A 23,488-nucleotide genomic window follows, 5' to 3' on the forward strand; every position below is an offset into this window, starting at 1 on the left:
TCAACATTACTAATGATCAGGGAAATGCAAATGAAAACCACAATGTGATACCACCTTACTCCTGCAAGAATGTCCACAATCAAAAAACAGTAGATGTTGGCATGGATCTAGTGATCATGGAACACTTCTACACTGCTGGTGGGAATGTAAACTACTACAACCACTATGGAAAACAGTGTGGAGATTCCTTAAATAACTAAAAGTAGAACTACCATTTGATCCAGCAATCCCACTATTGGGTATCTACCCAGAGGAAAAGAAGTAATTATATAAAAAAGATACTTACACATGCATGTTTATGGCAGCACAATTCACAATTGCAAAATCGTGGAGCCAACCTGAATGCCCATCAATCAACGAGTGGATAAAGAATCTGTGATATATATACAGTACAGTAGTATTCCATTATATATATATGTGTATATATACATACATGTATATATACACATATATATGTATTTCATCATATATACATACATGTGTATATACACATATATATGATGGAATACTACTATACTATATGGTATACATATATACATATATACATACACGTGTATATATACATATATATGTAGTCCATCATATATATACACACATGTATATATACATACATTTATATATATACCTATATGATGGAATATATGTATATATACATGTATGTGTATATGTGTATATACATGTACATATGTGTATATACATGTATGTGTATATATGTATATAAATGTGTATATGTGTATATACATGTATGTGTATATGCATATACACATGTATGTGATTATGTGTATATATACAGGTATGTGCATGTGTGTATATATGCATGTGCATATATGTATGTATACATGTGTGCATATATGTATATACGTGTGTGCATATATTTATATGTACGTGGGTGCATATATGTATATATGCATGTATGTGTATATGTGTATATATGTATATGTGTATATATACGTGTATTGTATATGTGTGTACATACATGTATGTGTATATGTGTGTATACATACATGTATGTGTATATGTGTGTATATATACATGTATGTGTATATGTGTGTATATATACATGTATGTGTATATGAAGATTTTTCTCCCTATTTTGTGGAGGATTTTTACATCAATATTCATCACAGATATTGACCTGTAGTTTTCTTTTTTTGATGTGTCCTTGTCTGGTTTTGGTATCAGGGTCATACTTGTTGTTTATAACGAGTGTGAAAGTATTTCTTCCTCTATTTTTTGAATATTTTGAATAGGATTGGTATTAGTTCTTATTTAAATGTTTCGTAGAATTCAGCAGTGAATCAATTGGGTCCTGAGATTTTCTTTACTGGGAGATTTTTTATTATGGCTTTGATCTCAATAGTTGTTATTGGTCCATTGCAGTTTTGGATTTCTTCCTGGTTCAATCTTGGTAAGTTATATGTATCTGTGAATTTATCTATTTCTTCTATGTTTTTAAATTTATTGGCATATTTGTCACTCACAGTAGCCACTAATGATTATTTAAGTATCTGCGGTATCTGTTGTAGTGTTCCTTTCTTATTTTTGAATTTACTATTTGAATTTTCTCTCTCTTCTTTAGTTAGTCTGGCTAAGGGTTTGTAAATTTTCTTTAACTTTTCAAAAAACAACATTTTCTTTCACTGATCTTTTATATTGCTTTTTAATTTCATTTTCACTTATTTCTGTTCTAAAGTTTATTACTTATTTTCTTCTATTAATTTTGTGTTTGATTTGCTCTTGCTTTTCTAGTTCTTTAAAATGAATTGTTAGTTTATTTGAATTTTTTCTCTTTTTTGATGTGGGCACTTATAGCTATAAACTTCCCTCTTAGTACTATTTTTGCTGTATTCCATAAGTTTTGGTATGTTATGTTTCCTTGATCATTGGCTTCCAGAAATTTTAAGTTTATGTTTTACTTTCTTCATTGATCCATTGGTCATTCAGGAGCATATTGTTTAATTTTCATATATCTGCATAGTTTCCAAAATTTCTATTTTCATTAATTTCTAGTTTTATTCCATTGGGATCAGAGAAGATGCTTGATATTATTTCAATTTTTTGAATGTTTTAAGACTTGTTTTGTGACCCAAAATATGCTCTGTTCTTGAGAATAATTCATATAATGATGAGAAGAATGTGTGTTTTGCAGCTCTTAGATAAAATGTTCTGTAAATATCTGTTAGATCCATTTGGTCTATGGTGAAGATTAAGTCTGATGTTTCTTTGTTGATTTTCTGTCTGGAAGATCTGTCTAATGCTGACAGTGGGGTGTTGAAGTTTCCAGCTATTATTATATTGGAGCCTAAGTCTGTCTTTAGCTCTAATATTTTCTTTCTATATCTGGGAGCTCCAGTGTTGGGTGCATATATATTTAAAACAGTTATATTCCCTGCTGAATTGACCCCTCCCATTTATCATTGTATAGTGAACTTCTTTGTCTCTTCTTATAGTTTTTGTATCCAAATATATTTTTTCTCATATAGGAATAGTGACTCCTGTTATTTTTTTTTCTTTGGCATGGAACACCTTTTTCCAGACTTTATTTACAGTCTATGTGTGTCTTTATAGGTGAAGTATGTTTCTCTTAGGTAGTAGATCAATGGGTTTTGTTTTTCCATCCATTAAGCCAGTCTATGTCTTTTGATTGGGAAGTTCAGTTAATTTACATTTAATGTTACTATTGATAAGCAAGGTCTTACTCTTGCCATTTTTTTATTTGTTTTATAATTTTTTGTGGTCTTCTGTTTTCTACTCTCTTTCATTACAATCTTCTCCTAGTGGATGTAATTTTCTCTGGTGATATGATTTAGTTTCTTTTATTGCTTTGTGTATCCCTTGTATGTTTTGGCATTTGTCATCACCCTGAGGCTTAGCATATATGATCTTATAATCTGTTATTTTAAGATGATAATGATGCTATTTGGATGAACAAAGAAGCAAAAAGACAACTAATAGAAACTCTATACCTTAACTTTGTTCCCCCAATTTTTAATTTTTTCTTGTTTTCATTTAAATCTTACTGTACTGTCAATGTCTTGAAAAGTTGTTAAAGTTATTGTTTTTGATTGGTTTATCATTTAGTCTTTCTAGTTAGGATAAGAGTAGTTTACACATCACAGTTACAGTGTTATCATATTTTCTGTGTACTTATTATTACCCGTAAGTTTTGTCCCTTCAGGTGATTGTTTACTGATCATTTGTGACATTTTCTTTCTGACTGACCTTTTCACTTTAGTATATCTTGTAGGATAGTTGTGGTATTGATGAAATTCTTCAGCTTATGTTTGTTTGGGAAAGTCTTTATTTTACCCTCACGTTTGAAAGACAATTTTGATGGATTTACTATTCTAAGCTAAAAGTTTTCTTCAGTACTTTAAATATTTCATACTGCTCTCTCGAGGCCTGTATGTTTTCTGCTGATAAGTCTGATGCCAGATGTATTGGAGCTTCATTGTATGTTATTTGTTTCTATTCTCTTGCTTCTTTTAGAATCTTTTCTGCCTCCTTGACCTTTGCAAATTTAGTTATTAAATGCCTTGAGGTAATCTTCTTCGGGTTAAATCTGCTTGATGGTTTATAACTTTGTTGTATTTACATATTAATATCTTTCCCTAGCTTTGAGAAGTTGTCACTTATTAACTCTTTGAGTAAGCTTCCTACCCCTATCTTTTTCTTTACCTTTTCTTTAAGGTCCATAACTCTTAGATTTTTTTTAGGCTATTTTTTAGATCCTGTAAGCATGCTTCATTGATTTTTATTCTTTTTTCTTTTGTCCTCTCTTATGGTATATTTTCAAATAGCCTGTCTCCAAGTTCACTAATTCTTTCTTCTGCTTGTTAATTTACGTTGTTAAAAGACTTGGATGGATTCTTCAGTATGCCAATTGTGTTTTTCAGCTCCAGAATTTCTGCCTTATTCTTTTCAATTATTTCAAACTCTTTGTTAAATTTATATAATAGGATACTGAATTCCTTTTCTGTGTTATCTTAAATTTCTTTGAGTTTACTCAAAATAGCTCTTTTAAATTATCTGAGAGATCATGTATCTCTTTTTTCTCTACGACTGGTCCCTGGTGCTTTAGGTAGTTTATTTGGAGAGGTCATGTTTTCCTAAATGGTGTTGATGCCAGTAGATGTTATTCAATGTCTGAGCATTGAAGGGCTAGGTATTTATTGTAGTCTTTACTATCAAAACTTGTTTGTAACCATACTTCTTGGGAAAATTTTTCAGATACTCAAAAGGGCTTGGGTGCATTCATCTAAGCTCTGTTTGCTTTAGGGGATGCCCACAGTTCAGTAACACTGTGGTTCTTGCAGATTATAGAGGCACTGCCTTGACAGTTTTGAACAAGATTTGGGATTTAACAAGATTAGAGATTCTTGTTCAGTTTTGAATAAGAATCTATGGATTCCCAGGCAGAGACTCTTTTTCCTTTCCATTTCCTTCTTCCAAACATGCACAGTCTCTTTCTCTCTGCTCTGAGCCAACAAAATCTTGGAGTGGAGTAATACAAGCACCCCATAGCCACCACCACTATGACTGCACTAGATAAAAACTGAAGCCAGTGGAGGTGGAGCCAAGATGGCCGAATAAGAACAGCTCCAGTCTACAGCTCCCAGCATGAGTGATGCAGAGGACGGGTGATTTCTGCATTTCCAACTGAGGTACTGGGTTCATCTCACTGGGGAGTGTCAGAAAGTGGGTGCAGGAGAGTGGGTGCAAAGCACCAAGCATGAGCCAAAGCAGGGTGAGGCATCACCTAACCTGGGAAGTGCAAGGGGTCAGGGAATTCCCTTTCCTAGTCAAAGAAAGGGGTGACAGAGAGCACCTGGAAAATTTAGGTCACCCCCACCCTAATAATGCACTTTTCCAACGGTCTTAGCAAACGGCGCACCAGAAGATTATATTCTGTGCCTGGCTCAGAGGGTCCTATGCCCACGGAACCTCGTTCATTGCTAGCAAAGCAGTCTGAGATCAAACTGCGAGGTGGCAGCGAGGTTGGGGGAGGGGTGCCCTCCATTGCCTAGGCTTGAGGAGGTAAACAAAGTGGCCCAGAAGCTCAAACTGGGTGGAGCCCACCACAGCTCAAGGAGGCCTGCCTGCCTCTGTAGGCTCCACCTCTGGGGGCAGGGTACAGCCAAACAAAAGGAAGCAGAATCCTATGCAGAATTAAATGTCCCTGTCTGACAGCCTTGAAGAGAGTAGTGGTTCTCCCAGCAAGAAGCTGGACATCTGAGAACAGACAGACTGCCTCCTCAAGTGGGTCCCTGACCCCCAAGTAACCTAACTGGGAGGCAACCCCCAGTAGGGGCAGACTGACACCTCACACGGCTGGGTACTCCTCTGAGACAAAACTTCCAGAGGAACAATCAGGCAGCAACATTTGCTGTTCACCAATATCCACTATTCTGCAGCCTCCACTGCTGATACCCAGGAAAACAGGATCTGGAGTGGACCTCCAGCAAACTCCAGCAGACCTGCAGCTGAGGGTCCTGACTGTTAGAAGGAAAACTAACAAACAGAAAGGACATCCACACCAAAACCCCATCTATATGTCACCATCATCAAAGACCAAAGTAGATAAAACCACAAAGATGGGGAAAAAACAGAGCAGAAAAACTGGAAACTCTAAAAATCACAGTGCCTTTCCTTCTCCAAAGGAATGCAGCTCCTCACCAGCAATGGAACAAAGCTGTATGGAGAATGACTTTGACGAGTTGAGAGAAGAAGACTTCAGATGATCAAACTACTCCGAGCTCTAAGAGGAAGTTCAAACCCATGGCAAAGAAGTTAAAAACCTTGAAAAAAAAATAGATGAATGGCTAATTAGAATAACCAATGCAGAGAAGTCCTTAAAGGACCTGATGGAGCTGAAAAGCAAGGCACAAGACCTATGTGACGAATGCACAAGCCTCAGTAGCCGATTCGATCAACTGGAAGAAAGGGTATCAGTGATGGAAGATGAAATGAATGAAATGAAGTGAGAAGAGAAGTTTAGAGAAAAAAGAATAAAAAGAAATGAACAAAGCCTCCAAGAAATATGGGACTAGGTGAAAAGACCAAATCTACGTCTGATTGGTGTACCTGAAAGTGACGGGGAGAATGGACCCAAGTTGGAAAACACTCTTCAGGATATTATCCAGGAGAACTTCCCCAATCTAGCAAGGCAGGCCAACATTCAAATTCAGGAAATACAGAAAACCTCACAAAGATACTCCTTGAGAAGAGCAACTCCAAGACACAAAATTAACAGATTCACGAAAGTTGAAATGAAGGAAAAAATGTTAAGGGAAGCCAGAGAGAAAGGTCGGGTTACCCACAAAGGGAAGCCCATCAGACTAACAGCTGATCTCTCAGCAGAAACCCTAAAAGCCAGAAGAGAGTGGGGGCCAATATTCAACATTCTTAAAGAAAAGAATTTTCAACCCAGAATTTCATATCCAGCCAAACTAAGCTTCATAAGTGAAGGAGAAATAAAATCCTGTACAGACAAGCAAATGCTGAGTGATTTTGTCACCACCAGGCCTGCCCTAAAAGAGCTCCTGAAGGAAGCACTAAATATGGAAAGGAACAACCGGTACCACCCACTGCAAAATCATGCCAAATTGTAAAGACCATCAAGACTAGGAAGAAACTGCATCAACTAACGAGCAAAATAACCAGCTAACATCATAATGACAGGATCAAATTCACACATAACAATATTTACCTTAAATGTAAATGGGCTAAATGCTCCAATTAAAAGACACAGACTGGCAAATTGGATAAACAGTTAAGAATCATCAGTGTGCTGTATTCAGGAAACCCATCTCACGTGCAGAGACACACATAGACTCAAAATAAAGGGATGGAGGGAGATCTACCAAGCAAATGGAAAACAAAAAAAGGCAGGGGTTGCAATCCTAGTCTCTGATAAAAATAGACTTTAAACCAACAAAGATCAAAAGAGACAAAGAAGGCCATTACATAATGGTAAAGGGATCAATTCAACAAGAAGAGCTAACTATCCTAAATATATATGCACCCAACACAGGAGCACCCAGATTCATAAAGCAAGTCCTGAGTGACCAACAAAGAGACTTAGACTCCCACACAATAATAATGGAAGATTTTAACACCCCACTGTCAACATTAGACAGATCAACGAGACAGAAAGTTAACAAGGATACTCAGGAATTGAACTCAGCTCTGCACCAAGCGGATCTAATAGACATCTACAGAACTCTCCACCCCAAATCAACAGAATATACATTTTTTCAGCACCAAGCCACACCTATTCCAAAATTGACCACACGGTTGGAAGTAAAGCTCTTCTCAGCAAATGTAAAAGAACAGAAATTATAACAAACTGTCTCTCAGACCACAGTGCAATCAAACTAGAACTCAGGATTAAGAAACTCACTCAAAACCACTCAACTACATGGAAACTGAACAACCTGCTCCTGAATGATTACTGGGTACATAACGAAATGAAGGCAGAAATAAAGATGTTCTTTGAAACCAGTGAGAACAAAGACACAACATACCAGAATCTCTGGGACACATTCAAAGCAGTGTGTAGAGGGAAATTTATAGCACTAAATGCCCACAAGAGAAAACAGGAAAGATCCAAAATTGACACCCTAACATCACAATTAAAAGAACTAGAAAAGCAAGAGCGAACACATTCAAAAGCTAGCAGAAGGCAAGAAATAACTAAAATCAGAGCAGAACTGAAGGAAATAGAGACACAAAAAACCCTTCAAAAAATTAATGAATCCAGGAGTTGGTTTTTTGAAAAGATCAACAAAATTAATAGACTGCTAGCAAGACTAATAAAGAAGAAAAGAGAGAAGAATCAAATAGATGCAATAAAAAATGAAAAAGGGGATATCACCACCGATCCCACAGAAATACAATCTATCATCAGAGAATACTACAAACACCTCTATGCAAATAAACTAGAAAATCTGGAGGAAATGGATAAATTTCTCGACAAATACACCCTCCCAAGACTAAACCAGGAAGAAGTTGAATCTCTGAATAGACCAATAACAGGCTCTGAAATTGTGGCAATAATCAATAGCTTACCAACCAAAAAGAGTCCAGGACCTGATGGATTCACAGCCGAATTCTACCAGAGGTACAAGGAGGAACTGGTACCATTCCTTCTGAAACTATTCCAATCAATAGAAAAAGAGGGAATCCTATCTAACACATTTTATGAGACCAGCATCATCCTGATACCAAAGCCTGGCAGAGACACAACCAAAAAAGAGAATTTCAGACCAATATCCTTGAGGAACATTGATGCAAAAATCTTCAATAAAATACTGGCAAAGCAAATCCAGCAGCACATCAAAAAGCTTATCCACCATGATCAAGTGGGCTTCATCCCTGGGATGCAAGGCTGGTTCAACATACACAAATCAATAAATGTAATCCAGCATATAAACAGAACCAAAGACAAAAACCACAAGATTATCTCAATAGATGCAGAAAAGGCCTTTGACAAAATTCAACAACACTTCCTGCTAAAAACTCTCAATAAATTAGGTATTGATGGGACGTATCTCGAAATAATAAGAGCTATCTATGACAAACCCACAGCCAATATCATACTGAATGGGCAAAAACTGGAAGCATTCCCTCTGAGAACTGGCACAAGACAGGGATGCCCTCTCTCACCACTCCTATTCAACATAGTGCTGGAAGTTCTGGCCAGGGCAAATAGGCAGGAGAAGGAAATATATGGTATTCAATTAGGAAAAGAGGAAATCAAATTGTCCCTGTTTGCAGATGACATGATTGTAGATCTAGAAAACCCCATTGTCTCAGCCCAAAATCTCCTTAAGCTGATAAGCAACTTCAGCAAAGTCTCAGGATGCAAAATCAATGTACAAAAATCACAAGCATTCTTGTACACCAATCACAGACAAACAGAGAGCCAAATCATGAGTGAACTCCCATTCACAATTGCTTCAAAGAGAATAAAATACCTAGGAATCCAACTTACAAGGGATGTGAAGGACCTCTTCAAGGAGAACTACAAAACACTGCTCAATGAAATAAAAGAGGATACAAACAAATGGAAGAACATTCCATGCTCATGGGTTGGAAGAATCAATATCGTGAAAATGGCCATACTGCCCAAGGTAATTTATAGATTCAATGCCACCCCCATCAAGCTACCAATGACTTTCTTCAGAGAATTGGAAAAACTACTTTAAAGTTCATATGGAACCAAAAAAGAGCCCGCATCGCCAAGTCAATCCTAAGCCAAAAGAACAAAGCTGGAGGCATCACGCTACCTGACTTCAAACTATACTACAAGGCTACAGTAACCAAAACAGCATGGTACTGGCACCACAACAGAGACATAGATCAATGGAACAGAACAGAGTCCTCAGAAATGATGCCGCATATCTACAACCATCTGATCTTTGACAAACCTGACAAAAACAAGAAATGGGAAAAGGATTCCCTATTTAATAAATGGTTCTGGGAAAACTGGCTAGCCATATGTAGAAAGCTGAAACTGGATCCCTTCCTTACACCTTATACAAAAATTCATTCAAGATGGATTAAAGATTTTAAATGTTAGACCTAAAACCATAAAAACCCTAGAAGAAAACCTAGGCAATACCATTCAGGACATAGGTGTGGGCAAGGACTTCATGTCTAAAACAAGCCAAAATTGACAAATGGATCTAATTAAATAAAAGATTCTGACCGCAAAAAAAAAACCTACAAAATGGGAGAAAATTTTCGCAATCTACTCATCTGACAAAGGGCTAATATCCAGAATCTACAATGAACTCAAACAAATTTACAAGAAAAAAACAAAAAACCCCATCAAAAAGTGGGCGAAGGACATGAACAGACACTTCTCAAAAGAAGACATTTATGCAGCCAAAAAACACATGAAAAAATGCTCATCATCACTGGCCATCAGAGAAATGCAAATCAAAACCACAATGAGATACCATCTCACACCAGTTAGAATGGCCATCATTAAAAAGTCAGGAAACAACAGGTGCTGGTGAGGATGTGGAGAAATAGGAACACTTTTACACTGTTGGTGGGACTGTAAACTAGTTCAACCATTGTGGAAGTCAGTGTGGCGATTCCTCAGGGATCTAGAACTAGAAATACCATTTGACCCAGCCATCCCATTACTGGGTATATACCCAAAGGACTGTAAATCATGCTGCTCTAAAGACCCATGCACACGTATGTTTATTGCGGCACTATTCACAATAGTAAAGACTTGGAACCAACCCAAATGTCCAACAACGATAGACTGGATTAAGAAAATGTGGCAATATACACCATGGAATACTATGCAGCCATAAAATGATGAGTTCATGTCCTTTGTAGTGACATGGGTGAAACTGGAAACCATCCTTCTCAGTAAACTATCGCAAGGACAAAAAACCAAACACCGCATGTTCTCACTCATAGGTGGGAATTGAACAATGAGAACACATGGACACAGGAAGGGGAACATCACACTCCAGGGACTGTTGTGGGTTGGGGGAGGGTGGAGGGACAGCATTAGGAGATATATCTAATGCTAAATGACGAGTTAATGGGTGCAGCACACCAACATGGCACATGGATACATATGTAACAAACTTGCACATTGTGCACATGTAACCTAAAATTTAAAGTATAATAATAATAAAGAAAAAAAAAGAACTACGTCTTAGGATTTTCTTGTTCTTAGGTTAGAAAAAAAGCATACCTAGAAGAAAAAAAAAAGAAACAACACAAGATAGAGAGATACTATAATAATAGAGTGGTATTGAATATCCAAAATTTCAAGGGGTTGTTCAGAGAACACTAGAGAAGTGATTGCTTCGTGGCTAAAGAAGAATCTTTAGGTTTGCCAGTCAGTTGCTTGTTTTTATTTTTGAAACTTTTAAGACTGTAGTTTTATTTCGAAGGTAAAAGCTATCTTATTTTCACTACTTTCTACATCGAAGTAGCTCTCTCAATGTTTGTACAATGTATAAAAACAAACTGTAAAATTATTACACTTCTGGATTCTCATATAACAATAATTCTTCAATTGTAGTCTGTAATGGAGGATGATTACTCAGGGTCCCGTGATTTAAAAATTTCTAGTTATAGATTATACAGCTTACATGGAGTTGTAGTTATGGATGATATTAATCATTACCCTGTCAGCTAGAGTAGAGGCCCTAACCAACCCTTCAGTATTCTCTGTGTAAAGCAATGACAGAGTCACAGAAAGAGAGAATTAGAGTTGTCAGATAGTTTCTGCATCACACACCGTTTAAATTCCTGTCATCATTTTCATGCTTATTTCTAAAAGTAAGAGTTTGTTGTATTAACTTGACTTTTAGAACTTGTCCAGGGATTCTTTGAAATAGGCAATATTTTACAAGAGAATTATTTTCTCCTCTGGACAAATGTTGCACTTTCAAAGCTTACACAAATTCACATTTTTCCTACTTTCCAAGACCAAAGTTTACAATTCCAAATAAAACTATAAAATCTAGGTCTATAAATACCTCTTTTGCCACAAAGGAACCTGATGCTGAAAGGAAGGCAGATGTTCTCTAACACACAGTTTGTAAGTTATAACCTTTGTTCTAGGCATCAGATCTGGTTTGTATTGGCTTTCTTGATAGCCTGAGTCATTAGGATAAATGCCCTGTCCATTCTTAGGTTTCTTCCAGAAATGTTTGTATTCTGACTGGTGATTTTTTACATTGCTTAAGGACCAAGAACCATAATATTGACTGCAAATAAAATAGCATACACTCATCTCAGAAGAAGTGGTTCAATGGATCAATGGACATTTTGGACTTCTCTATTAGTGTGAGTTTGGGCCACGGACTGGCCAGAAGGGACTAGACTTCAGGGTTTAGCTAAGCAGAAGAGATATCTGAAATATTCCCTAGCTGGGTAGACTGCAAAAGCTCAAATATGGAGAAAGAGATAGGGGAAGAAATGACGGTGGGGGGAGTGAGACTGAATGGAATCAAAAGACTAGCTAAGGTAGGACAGAATATATAGTGTCCAGAAGGACATGTTAATTTTAATAACTACTTCTTGAATACCTTCAGTACTGCAGGAACATTAGCCTTAAGAATTCGGTACCATTATCCTCATTGAATTGAGGAAACTGAAATATACAAGCTTAGATACCTTATCCAGGATGATACAGCTAATAAGTAGTAGACCTAAAATCTTAACTTCATCTTTCTTCCTTTAAAGCCATTATATTGCCGCCCCCATAATAATCAGGATTTGTAAATTTTGATCCCATCAAACTTTTTGTTCTCTCTCCTACTTTACATTACTTTCTGGGTGTAAGTGGTCCTAGGTAAGTTGGTGTTGATCGACTATGAAGGATGCCAATGGTCTCCAGGAAAATCCTAACCCAGATGAAGCAGGGATAGATATTTTGGGATTACCTCATGGTAAAGCTCAGTTTGCTTTTATTAGGAATGTACAGATACATTCCTGTCAGTAGACAGTTTCAACGTTTACCACCATTAATATAAAAATCTTAGATTTCTATTTATGTTTTGTTGAATATTGCAAAGGCTGAAGTGTTTAACTTCAATGAGTTGTTCCTTTTCAGTGTTCTGAAAAAATGCAGACATATTAGTTTAGAAAACTAATGTCCAGAGTACCAATAGAATCTTGAAGCTAAAAGAGACTTCAAAAGATGAAAGATGATCCAGTTTAAGTCTAGTAACCTATCCTTAAGGAATATTAATTTTTAATGGGGGTTGAATACTGCTCCTATTCTTCGTGTAAAGCTATCTATATTGAAATGATTCTTATTTTTTTAGGAATGTTCAAACTTGACAGATCTAAGAGATTGCTGAGTGAAATTATTTCATGTTATAGTTGAGGAAATGGAAGCCTAGTGACATAGTTTGGCTGTGTCCCCACCCAAATCTCAACTTGGATTGTATCTCCGAGAATTCCCAACTGTTGTGAGAGGGACCCGGTGGGAGGTAATTGAATCATTGAAGCTGGTCTTTTCTGTGCTATTCTTGGGATAGTGAATAAGTCTCATTAGATCTGATGGGTTTATCAGGGGTTTCTGCTTTTGTTTCTTCCTCATTGTCTCTTGCCACTGCCATGTAAAAGTGCATTTTACCCTCTGCCATGATTGTGAGACCTCCCCAGCCATATGGAACTGAAAGTCAAATTAAACCTCCTTTTCTTCCCAGTCTCAGGTATGTCTTTATCAGCAGTGTGAAAAAGAAATAATACAGTAAATTGGAACCAGTAGAGTGGGGCATTGCTGAAAAGAAACCCAAAAATATTGAAGCGATTTGGTAACAGGCAGAGGCTGGAACAGTTTGGAGGGCTCCGAAGAAGACAGGAAAATGTGGGAAAGTTTGGAACTTCCTAGAGACTTGTTGAATAGCTTTGTCCAAAATGTTGATAGCGATGTGGACAATAAACTCCAGGTTGAGGTGATCCCAGATGAAAATGAGGAACTTGTTGGGAATGGGAGTAAAGGTGACTCTTGCTATGTTTTAACAAAGCAACTTGCGGCATTTTGCCCCTGCCCTAGAGATTTGTGGAACTTTGAACTTGAGTGAGATAATTTAGGGTGTCTGTTGGAAGAAATTTTTCTTTTTTCTTTTTTTTTTCTTTGAGATGGAGTCTCACTCTGTTGCCCAGGCTGGAGTGCAGTGGTGAGACCTTGGCTCACTGCAACCTCTGCCTCCCAGGCTCTAGCAATTCTCCCTGCCTCAGCCTCCTGAGTAGCTGGGATTACAGGCACCCACCTCCACACCCCGCTAATTTTAGTATTTTTAGTAGAGATGAGGTTTTGCCATGTTGGCCAGGCTGGTCTCAAACTCCTGACCTCAGGTGATCTGCCCACCTTGGCCTCCCAAAGTGCTGGGATTACAGGCATGAGCCACCAAGCCCAGCTGGCAGAAGAAATTTCTAAACAGCAAAACATTCAAGACATGACTTGAGTGCTGTTGAAGGCATTCAGTTTTATAAGGGAAGCAAAGCATAAAAATTTGGAAAATTTGCAGGCTGTCTATGTAATGGAAAAGAAAAACCCATTTTCTGGGGAGAAATTCCAGCTGGCTGTAGAATTTGTGTAAGTAGCAAGGAGTCTAATTTTTAATCCCCAAGACCATGGGGAAAATGCCTCCAAGCCATGTCAGAGACCTTCACAGCAGCGCCCCCCCGTCACAGGCCCAGAGGCCATGGAGGAAAAAGTAGTTTCATGGGCTGAGCCCAGGGACCCCATGCTGTGTACAGTCTAGAGACTTGGTGCCCTGTGTCCAGCCACTCCAGAGGGCCAAGGTACAGCTCAGGCTGTTGCTTCAGAGGATGGAAGCCCCAAGCCTTGGCAGCTGCCACGTGGTGTTGACCCTGCAGATGCACAGAAGTCAAGAATTGAGGTTTGGGAACCTCTGTCTAGATTTCAGAAGATGTATGGAAATGACTGGATGCCCAGGCAAAAGTTTGCTGCAGGGGCGGGCCCCTCCTGGAGAACCTCTGCTAGGACAGTGTGGAAGGAAAATGTGGGGTCAGAGCCCCCACACAGAGTCCCTACTGGGGCACTGCCTAGTGGAGCTGTGAGAAGAGAGGCACTGTCCTCCAGACCCCACAATGGTAGATCCACTGGCAGCTTGTGCCATGCATCTGGAAAAGTGACAGGCGGCTGGGAGGGAGGCTGTACTCTGCAATGCCACAGAGGTGGAGCTGCCCAAAACCATGGGAACCCACCTCTTGCATCAGCGTGACCTGGATGTGAGGCATGGGGTCAAAACAGATCATTTTGGAGGTTTATGATTTAACTGCCCTGCTAGATTTCAGACTTGCATGGGGCCTGTGACCCCTTTGTTTTGGCCAATATCTCCCATTTGGAATGGCTGTATTTACCCAATGCCTGTACCCTCATTGTATCTAGGAAGTAACCAACTTGCATTTTATTTTACAGGCTCATATACAGAAGGGACTTTTCTTGTCTCAGATGAGACAATGGACTGTGGACTTTTGAGGTAATGCTGAAATGAGTTAAGACTTTGGGAGATTGTTGGGAAGGCATGATTGGTTTTGAAATGTGAGGACTTGAGATTTGAGAGGGGCCAGGGGCAGAATGATATGGTTTGGCTCTGTCCCCATCCAAACCTCAACTTAGGTTGTATCCCCCAGAATTCCCAAGGGTTGTGGGAGGGACCCAGTGGGAGGTAGTTAAATCATGGGGGCTGACCTTTCCTGTGCAATTCTTGCGATAGTGAATAAGTCTTATTAGATCTGATAGGTTTATCAGGGGTCTCCGCTTTTGCTTCTTCCTCATTGTCTCTTGCCACTGCCATGTAGGAAGTGCCTTTCACTCTCTGCCATGATTGTGAGACCTCTCCAGCCATGTGGAATTGAAAGTCAAATTAAACCTCCTTTTCTTCCCAGTGTTGGGTATGTCTTTATCACCAGTGTGAAAATGGACTAATACACCCAGGGAAATGAAATAATTTGTGTAAGGTCTTACCTATTGTTGAATTATGCTACAGGAGTTTTCCTTTTGGGTATAATACGGGCAGTTTAGGTTAAAATTATATCAAGAAAATTTCAACTCTAGCTCTTAAAATCTGAAAGTGTTCCCTTTCTGCTTCTCTTAAGAGGAGGATGGGGTTAGAGCAAAGAAGGATGTGTTGTGTGTGTGTGTGTGTGCATGTGCATACACATACCCCTGCACACCTGCATGTGTTGGAGATTGCAAAACTCTGACTGCTACTGGCTTTGTTTTAAAAAATGCTGCGGACTTGAGCATTTGACTTAGATTTGAAATGTCTTTCTGCCAAGGACTCTACAGATTTTTGGCCAGTGGCAAATGCAAGATGCAATCATTCTTGTTTTGGAGCCACCAACAATGTGTTGCAGTCGATTACTAACCTACAATTCGGGGGTAGGAGGCTGGAATTCTCTCACAGTGACATATTCTGGATTTGCCTAGAAGAAAATATACACTTCCAAATATCTTCCACATCTGAATCCCACACCGAGACTTGGCAGTCTGACTGCCTTAAAAATGTTGCAGTATTGTTAGATAACCTGCCAGGATATTTTGAAATGGTACATAGTTTGGAATATTCCACATACGGGTGAGTATATAAAGCCTTAAATGCTGTGTTTTTTGTCCTGAATCTGGCAGAGAGGTGTGTATATTCTAAACATCCAATCAGAAATTGTAGTAACATAGTACATATTTAGCATATTTATTCATCTTTAATTTTATTTTCTGGGAAAGTACTATTTAAAAGGTACATTGTTTAATGTTATAGCCAAGTTGCTTGGAAAATCTCATATAGATAGAAATCTCTAACTAGAATATATTTTCAGTATGTGAATCTCGTTACATAATTGCAATTATATTGTCCATTGTGTATGGCTTTGGTTTACCAGTAGTGAAAGCCTGGAGCACTGTGGTGAGAAGGATTCTGAAATTTCATCAATGATCTCAGTGGAAAAGGGTACCCTGACTGACTAGTGATGTCTGGTGTTAATGCAAAAAGAAAGAGCAGTGAAAAAATGCCATGTTTTAGACATGCTTGAGAAAGTTTTTAATGGTTTTGGTTTTTTGAGTAGATAATATACTAACATAGCAAACCATGAAAATGATACAGAAGAATATAAAATAAAAATTATTTTCCCTTTTATTTTTCCTTCTCTATCCCAAGTGGCACTCCTTAGAGGCAACTATTGTTGTAAGTTTCTGTCAGAGATATTCTATGCTTTCAAGGACATTTCTGTATAAATACTTACATTTTATACTAATTGTAGCATAATACATGTATTTTCTGCACCACATAGTTTTAATGGCAAATTTTGTTATATATATTTTACCACAATTTTTAAAAATTAATTCTATACCCAAACCATTAAATTGTGCATTTAAAGTGGGCTAATTGTACATTATGTGAATTATTGATATAGTTAAATTAATAGCTACCATATTTTTTACTCTTCTCTATTAGTTGCCCTTGTTCTTTGTTTCTATTTGTGTTTTCTATTCTTTTTCTGCCTTTGTGGTTTTAAATGAACAATTTATGTAATTCCATTTTTTCACCTTTCTTAGCATGTCAATTACACTTTTTTTTCTTTTGTCTGGTTTTAGTGATTGCTCCAAAGTTTTCTATATACATACATTTTCACCTATTCCAAGTCTACTTTCAAATAACACTATAAGACTCTTTGGGTTGTATACTTGTACAGTAACAAAAAAAAGTTGTTGTAATAAAATGTTACTAATTCCTCCCTCTTATCCCTTGTATCAATGCTGTAATTTATTTCAGTTAAGTATATGCAATTAGTTTCTATTATTTTGAAATTGTGATTTGTTAGCTCAATTAAGAAGGATAAAAATTAAACTTTTTATTTTATCTTCATTTATTTCTTCTCAAATGCTCTTTTTTTTCTTTATGTAGATCTGAGTTTCTGACCTCCATCATTTTTCTCCTAAAGAACTTGTTTTAACATTTCTCGAAAAGCAGGTCTACTGGCAACAAATTTCATCAATTTTTGCTTGAGAAAGTCTTTATTTCTCCTTTATTTTTGAAAGATAATTTTGAAGGGCTCAAAATTTTAGGTTGGTGAGGTATTTTTTCCTTTCACCACTTCAAATATTTTATTCTATTCTTGTGTTGCTAGCATGGTTTCTGAGCAGAATGTAATTCTTAGCTTTGTTCTTCTATAATTAAGGTGGTTTTTTTTTCTCTTGCTTCTTTCAAGATTGTTGTATTTGACTTTCTGAAGCTTGAACATGATATGCATAGGTGTGGTAGTATTTTTAGTATTTATCCTGCTTCTTATTTTCTGAGTTTCCTGGATCTGTGGTTTGGTGTCTGACATTAATTTGGGGTAAATTCCCAGTCCTTATTACTTCAAATACTTTTTCTGTTCATTTCTCTTTCTTCTTCTTGTAGAATTCTGTTCTTTTTTTTTTTCCAGTCTGTTTTGTCTTTGCTTTAAAGTTTTGGAAGTTTCTATCATCATATCCTCAAACTCGGAGATTCTTTCCTCAGTGATGTCCAGTCTACTAATGAGCCCATCAAAAGGATTGGTCATATGGTATTTTTGATCTCTAGCATTTCTTTTTGTATTCTTTCTTAAAAATTTCATCTCTCTGCTTATATTACCCATATGTCCTTGTGTGTTGTTACATTTTGTATTAAAGCCCTTAGCATATTAATGATAGTTGTTTAAATTCCTGATCTGATCATTCCAACATCATTGTCATATCTGAGTCTGGTTGTGATATGTGCTCTGTCTCTTCAACCTGTATATTTTTCCTTTTAGTGTGCTTGTAATTTTTTTTGTAGAAATGGGGTCTCCTCATGTTGCCCGTGGTGGTCACAAACTCCTGAGCTCAAGTGATCCTCCCACCTTGACCTCCCAAAGTGCTGGGATTACAGGCATGAGCCATCATTCCCAGACAGCATGGCCTTGTATTTTGTTGTTGTTGTTGTTGAAGTTGGACATGATGTAGTGAGTAAAAGGAATTGTGGCAATAGACCTTATTAATGAGGTGGTAAGGTGTTGGAGGAGGGGAAGTTTTCTATAGTCCTATGATTAGGTCTCAGTCTTTCAGTGAACTTATGTCCCTGGGCTGTGAATTTTACAAGTGCTTCTCAGTTTTATCTCCCTTATCTTTAAGTAGGGCTGGATGGTTACGGGGGATAGAGTTGGAAATTTCCTTTCCCTTAGGGTTAGTTAAGCACTGAGGCTCTGGTAAAACAGCTTCCCTTGAGGGCCAGCTTTATTAAGAACAGAATGTTCTTATGTGTTTCGAAATTCCTATATTTGCCCTCCCCATGCCAGAAGCATGAGGGGATTTTCTCCCCAATATTTACTGAGAGAACCTTGCAGGGCTCCTACAGGTAAAAATCACGAAAGGGTGGGGTGGCTCATGATTGGGCCTCCCTGAAGGGTTTACCTCTCAGAATTGTCTAGTCTGAGCTTCCAGTAATTTAACAAGTACAGTTCTGATTTTCCTATCCTACTACTGGCTTCCACGGAAATTTCTGCTTGCAGGTTTCTACTTCAGTAACTTATTATTTTCTTTACCTGCCTGCCTGTCTCCAATTTTGGGGGTAGTGGTTTGCCCTATGACCTTACTTCTCTAATGGATCTAAGAAAAGTTGCTGATCTTTGCATTTTTAAAAAGCTTTTTACTTGTTGTTAGGATGGGATGATGACTTCCAAGCTCCTTACATGCTGGACTGGAAACCGAAAATGTCTGCATTGTGTATTTTTCAGTTAATGGTTTATCTTGGAGATGGTTTCATATCAGAACATACAGCCCAACTTTGTTCATTTTAACAGGTACATAGAATTCCATTATGTAGATATTTTAACACTCCTCTATGGAGAAGTATTATACTTAGATTATTTAAAATTTTTGTTATAAACAATGTTGTAATGAATATCCTTCTTACATATTTATTTGCACTTATATGCAAATACATCTGTAGGATACATCGTTAGATCAAAGGATGTAGACGTCATTGCTAAATCTTCGTCAATAGAAATTATACCAATCTACACTCTACACCAACATCTACATCAACAATGTATGCAAGTGCTGATTTCCACATATTCTCACCAATGTAGCATATTATCAAACATTAAAAACTTTATTAATGTAATAGTTGAAAAATAATATCTCATTGTAGTTTTGATTTGTGATTCTCTAGTAGTGAGTGAATTTGGTCATTTTTATTCATTTAATTGCCATTTTTCTCTTTTCTATTAACTCTGTTTACGTCTTTCCCCCATGTTTCTGTTGTTTTATCTTTTTCCTAATAATTTTATAGGATCTCCATACATGTTAAGGCAATTAGTTCTTTGTCATATGTATTCATATGCATATATTCATTTTTTCCGATCTGTTACTTTCTTTTGACTTTTAAATGATATTTTATTGCCACGTAGAATTTTTAAAACATTTAGGTGATTAAATTTATGTCTTTGGATTGTAAATTCTGAGGTTTGCATTATGCTTATGAAGGCTTTTCCTTACTGTTTTTATATTTTTCCTTTTAATGTTTAAATTTTAGATTCATCTAGAATTTTCTTTGGACTAAATTGTAAATTAAAGGTCCAACTTGATTTAGTATTACTTATTTTTTGGTGTGTCCCCAGTAGGCCCAATTTTGAGTTATGGCATTTTAACTGAAAGCTTAAACATTTTCTTATTTCTTACATTACTTTTCAAGAATCACATTTTATTGTATCAATATTGTAACAGTAAAATCGTATTGAAAAACTGTTAGTAGTTTGCCATTTTTGTTATTGTGTTTTATACTATAATGGCCTTTTTCATCTATGTTTTCTTATTTCTGTTGAATTATTTCTCTGGGATACATTATTAAGGAGTGAAATAATTGAGTTTTGTAAGTATTATCACATTGCTTTCCAGAAGTGTAGCAGTTGGTAATCCCATCATTGATGAATAAAATACCATCAGTTTGTGGTGTAATTTTTTACTATTATATTAAGCTTAAAAATTAAAAATCAAAGTTGTTTTCACTGGCATCTATTTGATTGTTAGAGAATATGAACCTTTTTTCTATGTTAATTTACTCTTTTCACTTAGTGTAAAGACCATGGGCTTTGGGGCCAAAGATACCTGGTTTAAATTCCAGCTTTGCCATTTCGTAGCTGTACTACCTATTTATCTCAGCTGAAATGTGTGTATAATAATACCTGCTCTATAAGGTTGTTTTGATAATCATAAATGTGTCATGCAAAAATTCTAACTTGGTGAATGACATAATGAATAATGTCTATTATTATTATTTATCTTCTTGTGAATTATCATATACTTTGTAAAAAATTCATTGTGCAAAAATACATAAGAGGCCGGATGAAAACTAAGATTGGGTACTGGAGATTAACCATGACATTTTGACTAAATCACTTAACTGTTTTGAGTGCTAATTTCCATGTGAAAATCAAGATAATTTCTGTCTTGCTGGCTTTGTTTTTGTGAATATTGAACAAGATTTTAAATGTGAAAGAATTTGAAAATATTAATGTAAAATATTTCTAGTGTTACTGTTTGATGAAGTAAAGTGTATGCTCAAAATTCGTATAACAAGACATTCATCCAAGTCTGCTATTCCTTATGTTAATATTCTGAATTCTGAAGTGATATCAGTGTGGACTGCAGTTCCCTTTGGGAACTCTCTATGTCAGCAATAATTGCCAAGGGAGGGGGGAAGCAGGCTTGTACATTTGTGATAAATTATCCCTATGGAAAGAACACATATATGAAAAAGTTTAGGACACTTATAAGAAATTAATATTTGCATTTATCTATGAAGAATGACTCATAGTAGGTTAAGGTAGTCTCAAGGAAAATCCCCAATCTCTAGACCTTTGAAATTCAGTATTATTGGAATCATTGATTCTTAAAACAATGGAATGGAAGGAGCATGTTAATGAATCATTATCATAGCAATTTATATACCCATAAAGGAAACTGGATCTAGTTAAATTGAGCCAAGACAGTGGAGAATAGAGATCAAGAATGTTATTTCCCAAGGCAAGCAGATCTGAATTCCAATCCTGTCTCTGTCACTTATCAACTGAGTGACATTAGTCAAATTTTCTGAGATTTCTGTAAAGTGAGACTCAAAAATTTCTACCTCAAAGTGTTGTTATGAGGGTCATATTATACACAGTGATGCTTGTAAAATGCTTATATAGTACAATTCCTAACACATAGGAAGCACCTAAGAAATGGCAGCTATTATTAATACAGTTATTATTAGTAATAGTATTAATATCTCAAGAAACAATTGAAATATTAGCAATCATATGCACATATGTATATGTGTATGTATGTGTGAATAGAAATAATTATGATCATTACCTTTTTTATTGAATTATAGTTCCCTGAGACATACTCCTTAAAAAGATCCTCATAAACACAAAGTTTCTATGAACTTTAGCTGGTAGAATTGGATTGATCTAGAGAGGAAAAAATAATAAATAAACTTTTACTCTCAAATTTCACAGAGATAATTTCACACAGGTAGAAAACATAAAGCTCAGAAATTCAGGAGGAATGGAAGGTAGTTATAAAAGGACATCTCGTTAGAAATATGATAAGCTTGAGGTGATTCACAACAATTATGAGTGAATTAGAGAGAGCCTGTTAAAGAGATTAGCCTTAAAGAAGTATCAATAGAAAATGTAAATCAGAAGTTATTTCTGGACAATTGTTTTGCAAAATAAATTTATATGAAAACTAAAATCAATTTATCTCCACAGATTCACACCGTTTTTGTATAGATTACAGCATAAGGAGAAAATGACAGACATTTTATTGAAAGTGACAGTAAGTGGATTATTAAACTAACGAGTCTTTCCTTCAAACTAAACAATACATTCTGTACATGCCATGACCATAGTTATTTTTTCAAAGTCTTCTTTTCTGACATATTTTGAGTCATATTAGGGGTTGATGAGAAGAATAGAGTGTGAACTTTTACAATATTCATCCTAATTTGTCAGCATAACTCTAATTTATTTCATACCCACCCATCCTGTCCATTGTGAACTATTTCTTTTAAGATAAAACCTAATTGCGTGAATTTTCTGGCTAAAAATTTTTCATTGTCAGTACATTAAATCTATGCCCCATAGTAGGATTATAAAGGGCCTTTATAATAACGCTTCAATGCATATATTTCCAGTCTTACTGTTCTGCAATTCTGCTTTCTTTTTCCTCTCACCACCACTTCCAAAAGGCATCTGGTTCTTAAATTTAGTGTGCATCAGAATCAATTCAGAAACTCATTAAAACTGCAGTTTTTGTATTACAGATCAAATGAACCAAATGGCTATTTGCAGAACATTTCATCCAATGGCTGCAGAATAAATATTCTTTTCCTTAGCATATGGGTCATTCTCAAGAATAGACAACACAATAGGTCACAAAATATGTTTAAAACATTCAAAAAATTAAAATAATGTCAAGAATCTATTCTGATCACAATAGAATAAAAACTAGAAATCAGCAACAAGAGGAATTTTGGAAACTATATCAATACATGGAAATTAAACATGCTCCTGAATGATCAGTGGGTCAATGAAGAAATTAAGAAGAAAACTTAAAAATTTCTTAAAACAAATAAAAAATGAAAACACGACAAACCTATGAGATACAGCCAAAGCAGTACTAAGAGGGACATTTACAGCTACAAGTGCCTACATAAAAAAAGAAGGAAGAAACCTCCAAATAAACAACAAAATGATGAAACAGCTAACAAAACCCAAAATTAGTAACATAAAAGAAATAATAAAGATCAGAGCACAAATAAAAAAATTGAAATAAAAAACACAAAACATAAATAAAAAATAGTTTATTTTTTGAAAAGTTAAACAAAATTGACAAACCTTTAGCTGGACTAAGAAAAAAGAGAAGATCTAATAAATGAAGTTGGAGATGAAAAATGAGACATTACTAGCAAACCGAATT

The sequence above is a fragment of the Hylobates moloch genome, unplaced genomic scaffold, assembly GCF_009828535.3.
Source record: "Hylobates moloch isolate HMO894 unplaced genomic scaffold, HMol_V3 SCAFFOLD_7, whole genome shotgun sequence".
Classification (NCBI taxonomy): domain Eukaryota; kingdom Metazoa; phylum Chordata; class Mammalia; order Primates; family Hylobatidae; genus Hylobates; species Hylobates moloch.